We start from the raw sequence: 6,468 nt of genomic DNA, 5'->3' as shown, positions 1-6,468 counted from the left end.
TTTGTCCTTTGTTTTTTTGGTAACTCGTCACGACACTCATGTTTCTAGTGCAAAACGAACGTCTCACTCATCCGCAACGACCATACCGTGTTAAATACACCGGTTCTCGTCCGATCACCGAAGTCAAGCAACATCGGGCGTGGTCAGTAGGTAGGTAGGTCAATGTAAAATGACTTCTGGAGTAGAAGCCACTGATAAACGTAGTGTAGGACACCCAGTAATAAGGTGGAATGCCGATATACGTTGAGTAGCGGGCAGGAATGGAGACGAGAGGCCCAAGATCGAGTCGTGTCTTGGGAGAGGCCTGTGTCCAACAGTGGATTAGGTATAATAGGCTGTTAATGATGATTATGACTCAGTTTACTGGTCGCATTTTAGGTGCCCAGAAGAGCTATAGTCAACACTCTTTCATTCATTACTCGTGCAGTTCTTTTTGGAGGTTGGCAAAAAAGTCTTCGATGTCATGTTTCAATGTGGGTGGCTTTCAATGCTGGTGTCTTTTTGTATCTATGTGCTTTCGTAATCGATTGAGATCATTTCGACCGTGAGATAGCCGGCTCATCTCTATCAACAAAATTACGATAATCTATAAAATAATTAATAGGGTATCTGTGGCGAAAGATAACATGGAAACTGTCGAACTGGCTTATCTGACAAGATTGACTGGTGAACTATCTGATATTGAACGTTTATCTGGACCATCGGAAGCTATTTTAAGCATTAATATTTTCTGTGGTACGTTTTTTTATGCTAATGCCAACGAGCGTGGAGATGAGTCTTTGGGGTCAATATAACCTACAGTTGCCGGTAGGTCAGTATGCGTTACCAAAATATAGCAATAAAACAATACATTTGAAAGTTCTGTCAGCATTGAAGGTTTTGATGTGAAACATCTATGGTGGTACTTCGGCAGAAAAATCGAACCATTTGCCATAACGGCAAACGGCTTGATGCTCTCTCATGCCGCCTTGCCCCCTCTGCGCCGCAGACTCTTGCGTACATACGTATACTAGAGTTCAGTTTTTGAACGTAAAAATGTCAGCGAACGACGTCTGCCATGACACCAAGCCCCTTTCCTTTAACCACAGTCTTCCAATTTTCTTGTCCTTCGGGAATTGATGTACTCCAATTTCTGAGCATATTGGCACAAAACAACGCGTCATTGTGCTTAAAATAATTTTTAATCAAAAATTCCAATACAAATATTGAATGTTATGGGAACAATGCACATCAGCGCCACTTTGACAGTTGCCAACCCCATTCCAACCGCCAAAAGCAAAGCAAAAATTTTATAGTTTTCTTATATTAAGTCGTTAATTTGTAATATTAAGTAGGTTCAGTAGATTTACTAAATCATACAAAAAATACAGTCCACGATCAATTATTATCATAACGCAACAACTAGCTTGCTTCTCTGTACAAGTTGTGTCCGTATACATTTTTTGTTTATTCAACACGCTCATTGCTTGTATAAGCACTTCTTTCTAATTACATATCCGATATAATAGATGGGGCAATGCGAAGCCACCGTCGTTCTAAGCATCACTTATCGGATCCTCCTGATCTGTTCTTGTAAGCATTCTAAGCACCGGTCATCATGATACGTGCAAGAGTTCGACATAGAACGACTGTCCCTACGTATAATATCGAAATTGAAAAACGGTACTTTACAGGAGAGCACTTTGAAGTTAATTTTGTGTACCAAATTGTCATTTATTGGCCTATCTGCAAATAATTTCAGATATATGGGAAACTTTTACTGGCAATTAAATGTAGATGTCATTTTATCCCAAATTCTTCATAGTTTTTGAGAAATGTTAGTTTCGATACTTTACTACGTTAATCAATCAGTGTGAACAATCGAAACGGCCGATTTCGATTATTTACTTGGGAACTATTTTATCAAAATTATCGAATGTGACTCTTTCGATATTTTACGTTGTACATTTAAATTAAAAAATTATCGGAAGTGTCACTTTCGATACAGTACGTCAACGTATTTTACACGTTTCGATACTTGGCCTGTAGAACGATTTTAATTAAAACAAAGACAAGTTTAGTTTACTAAGTTTTAATTGATTTCATGTTATGAATTAAAATGAAATCAATAAAATTCATAACTATTATTGCAATCACAGATTTACGTTTAATATAATGATATCAAATGAAACACACTTTTATTCTTCAGTTAGTTAAAAATAAAATATAGAAATAACAAAGTTCTTTGAATAAAATATGAACATATTTAATTCTACAAAGTAAAAACTAAACAAAATAAAAGCTTTAAATTAACTTAAAATCCAATAACATTCGCATTTCTTAGAGTAATTCTAATAATGATTTAGTATTCTTATTAAAAAAACATTTCTTATAATTTCTTCTATAAATAATCATAAAAATTTTAAATACTGATCAAAGGGAAGTTTTAAAAAGGGACGTCTTAAAAATTAAACTAAAGCGGGTAACATAACAGATTCAGGTAAGTACAGACTGTAGGATAACTGTACTATAATATTGTATTTAGTCTGAATCGTCAGTCTTCTTCAAATATGTTCCTGCTATATTTCAAATTCTTATAATAACTATGGTATTCTTTGGGTATGACTCCAGTGTTACTTAAATGAATTAAATCCTTATATGTATTTGGCTTCAGGTAATGGTAATGTTTGACTATACAATTTATTTAATTCGATATCAATTACTTGCCTTCTTCCATGACTTCTTGTTTCTATTTTGGTGTTTAAGCATGAAGGATTATCTTTAAGGTTGTATTTAAAATACAAATAATTTGGATCATCTTTACGCACACTAATTTCTTTAATAAAAATAAATTCCACTTCATATTTGCGTTTCTAATATCTTTTTTCCACTTGCGATCATCCAATACAGCTTTAAAATTAAAAAGGTCATCTTGAGTGATTTCCACTACATTATATGGGGTTTTATTAGTTTTAGACCAACGCACTAACGCAAACCATTGATCTGGGGTGTATGTGTATCAGTTCATTTAGACTCTTGCTCTTTATGAGCGTGTACACTATCTCCTTCGTTCTGCGTGTGCCCTTGCTCTAAAAAGCGATGAGTAATATTGATTTTATATTCTTTTGCCAGATACATATATAAAGAGTATTATTCGGTTACGGTTTTGGCCCGCGCAATTATCGGACCAAAAGAGAAATTCCTAGGCACCTTACTGTACTTTTCTGTTAAAAAAATGAAGTAAGCAACTGCTTACTTCAGTTGCTCCCCTTTTGCCTGTGCACTTTGTCTACATATAGCACGTCTCTTCCTTCTTTCCAGTATCTTTATAATAAAATAATTCCACGTCACCATGAGGACAATTCAAAATTTACCGGAAATCCAATGTGGCACAACTGATTCAGACCACTTTTGAGCAATAACTTTATCATTATTTTTAAATTCTCTAGCAATAGTTTTAGTCTCAATAATTATGTTTGTCATAGGCGCTAATTTGCTCTTCAGTTGGAGAGTTTTCGTTTGAAAAACTGTGGCATTGGTCACATAAATCCTATTCATATTTTCATTAATTATGTCTGTATACTGGCGTAAAGTTTGCGCTTTGTTATTATAAAGATGAAGATTGTCCCACCCATTATTTAAGTTTTATTTTTCTCATTGATAAGTTCTTATCTAAATAAAGCTTGCTACTATGTTTTCGGGCGTAATGGGATTCAATTGGTTTAAAGGGGCTACATGATCAGATACACTTTGAATAATATTAGAATCTATCTTAACTATATGGTTGCTTTCATCTGTTATCTGGTAAAGTGATACCTTCCTGATTTAGTTTTTGATGAGCAGTACGGACGAATTGATCCGTAATCGACAAGGTGTTCAAAAAAGTTTTAATACAAACACGTCTATATTCGCAGGGATAGTTTTGATTTTCGACTGGATCTGGTAAGAAATACTGAGTGGTAAACTGTCTTCTAGATATACTTTCAGTGGTAAAACGGTGCTTGTTTAACTTTTTGGTAAATTTGTTAATAAAATTCAATTTTTTAGCATGGTCAGCCAATTGCCAAAAACTTGTATGAATTTTCTGACGAGTTGTTTCATTAAAATGTTCGCAGCAGTTTAATTTACAAGTTGCTTTACAAATCGGTCCCATTCCTTTTTTGTTATGTACCTTTTCATTCCTGTAAATATATTGTTGACCAGTATTCACTACAATTTTTCTTTTAACATCTATCCAGTTGTCTTTGCACCTTTTCCTTTCCTCCTTTTATTTTTTTGCTTAGGTTAACTTTAAAAGTAGATTTTCTTTTTTTAATTGTAGATGACGAGTCACCTTCAGTTCAGTTCGATTCAGTTATAAGTGATGCCTAGGTATGGCCACATTAGGAGAAACTATAATACTGTCCATGTATCAAATAAGTTAATAAAACAAAAGTTGATTTGTAAAAAATATAGTTCTGTTGATATGTTATAACATAAATTAATAAAACATACAAATTGATTTTAAGAAAAGTAATATTCTATAGTAGATATATCGAATATAAAAATAAAAAAAATATAATTCCGAATGAAATCATCGAAAGTGGTATTTTCGATTGGCTCATTGACTAATGTACCCGCGTATAATAATGAATGTACCAGATTCGATTACACAAGGAAATTAAACATCAGCGAATAATATCGAAACTGTCACTTTCGATACTCCAAAAAAATGTTAATCGACGTACAAAATCGAATTTGGGACTTTCGATAGTATACTTCGGGTGAGTGACATTTACTTTAAAATACATTGTTTTTGAGGTAAACTTAATTAATCACAGAATATTGTTAAGGAAATCAGATTAAAAAACAAGGAAAAAATAAACATCATGCACTCGGAATTAATAAATCTGTTAATATACTTATCAGTTTTCCGTTAGAACCACATTACTTCAGAATTGCGTCGGAACGCACGGGCGCGCGGGGCCCCGCGTATAGCAACGAAAGCGGTAGTTTCGTCCTGCACGCACGCTTCTTGTATCCGCGTATAGTACCGAAATTAAACATTCGATTTTTTACGCTGATTGATTTGTTAAGTATCGATATTATACTCATTAAAAACATGGTTTAATATGTATTTTATAGCTTTTTCTCTTTTTTGTGTGAAAACATACATAAAAAGAAATATCTTAGTGTCATAAAAAAAAATCGCAAATTTTCAGTTTCGATACTGTACGTAGGGACAGTCGAGAACTTAGCCCATAATACACACATCATGGATCTTACTACTACGCCCGATGTTGCTTGACTTCGGTGATCGGACGAGAACCGGTGTATTCAACATGGTGTGGACGTGAACGATGAAAAGTTTGTATTGTACGAGAAAGATAGCGTATCGTGACGAATAACAAAAAAACAAAGGACAAAAGCCAACATCACGTGGTGTTCCCAGGCGGTCACCCATCCAAGTACTGACCACGCCCGATGTTGCTTGACTTCGGTGATCGGACGAGAACCGGTGTATTCAACATGGTATGGACGTTGGCGATAAGTTTTTCGTATTACACGACCAGCACATGTCTTCACGAGTTATAAAAAAAAAACAAAGGAAAAAGGCAACATTACGTGGTTTCCAGGCCGTCACCCATCCAAGTACTGACCACGCCCGATGTTGCTTGACTTCGTTTTCAGTGGTTCTATATTTCAGTTTCAGCACATAGAATACGTTCAAATGTTTCAATTCTATCGCGCCTAAATTGCGCAAGAATTAAGTTTTAAGTTTCGATGAAATGAAAAAGCGAAACTGAAAAGGGACAGACGTTGATGTGGGATTTATCATTCAAGAAAATGGATAGATTAGTTTGAAATGTTTCAATTATGTTGGGAGTATATTGCACTCGAATTTTGGTTGCGCATTCTTTTATTCCCTATTTTTGCAGAGAAGTTGTGGTTCTTAATGGTAATTATATTTGGCCGTAAAGGCGACTGTGCAATACCCAGTCTTCAATATTGCTACTACATTTCTCTATATTCCATCGTTAACAATATTCTCACCTCATTTCGTACCGAAATTTCTCCACTACGTCCTATAATGTACCATTTCGAAAGCCGGTATCGGTTGGTAAAACCTTTCTTCGTTTTTCTAAGGCAAAGCGCTTCCATTTGAATTTTTTTTATTGCTTAGATGGATGGACGAGCTCACAGCCAACCTGGTGTTAAGTGGTTACTGGAGGCCATAGACATCTACAACGTAAATAGGCCACCCACCTTGAGTTATATAAGTTCTAAGGTCTCAGTATAGTTACAACGGCTGCCCCACCCTTCAAACCGAAACGCATTAGTGCTTCACGGCAGAAATAGGACGAGTGGTGGCACCTACCCGTGCGGACTCACAAGAGGTCCTACCACCAGTAAAATACAGCGATCTGGTATAATACAGTATAATACAATCAATATACAGCGTTATTCTAAGAATACTCATTCGCACCGCACCGCACCTATTTATTTTTC

General features: G+C 35.2%; 1 non-coding gene across 1 annotated transcript; it reads right to left on the bottom strand.

The window, feature by feature from the left end:
- Nucleotides 1-5,385: 5,385 nt before the first annotated feature.
- Nucleotides 5,386-5,504, bottom strand: LOC114243558 (5S ribosomal RNA). The gene has a single exon (XR_003624698.2). It is a non-coding gene; the product is annotated as a 5S ribosomal RNA (ribosomal RNA).
- Nucleotides 5,505-6,468: the final 964 nt, after the last annotated feature.

The sequence above is a fragment of the Bombyx mandarina genome, chromosome 12, assembly GCF_030267445.1.
Source record: "Bombyx mandarina strain Sakado chromosome 12, ASM3026744v2".
NCBI classification, from domain to species: Eukaryota; Metazoa; Arthropoda; class Insecta; order Lepidoptera; family Bombycidae; genus Bombyx; species Bombyx mandarina.
The sequence above is the reverse complement of the archived record's forward strand: the minus strand, read 5'-3'. Positions and strand labels throughout refer to the sequence as shown.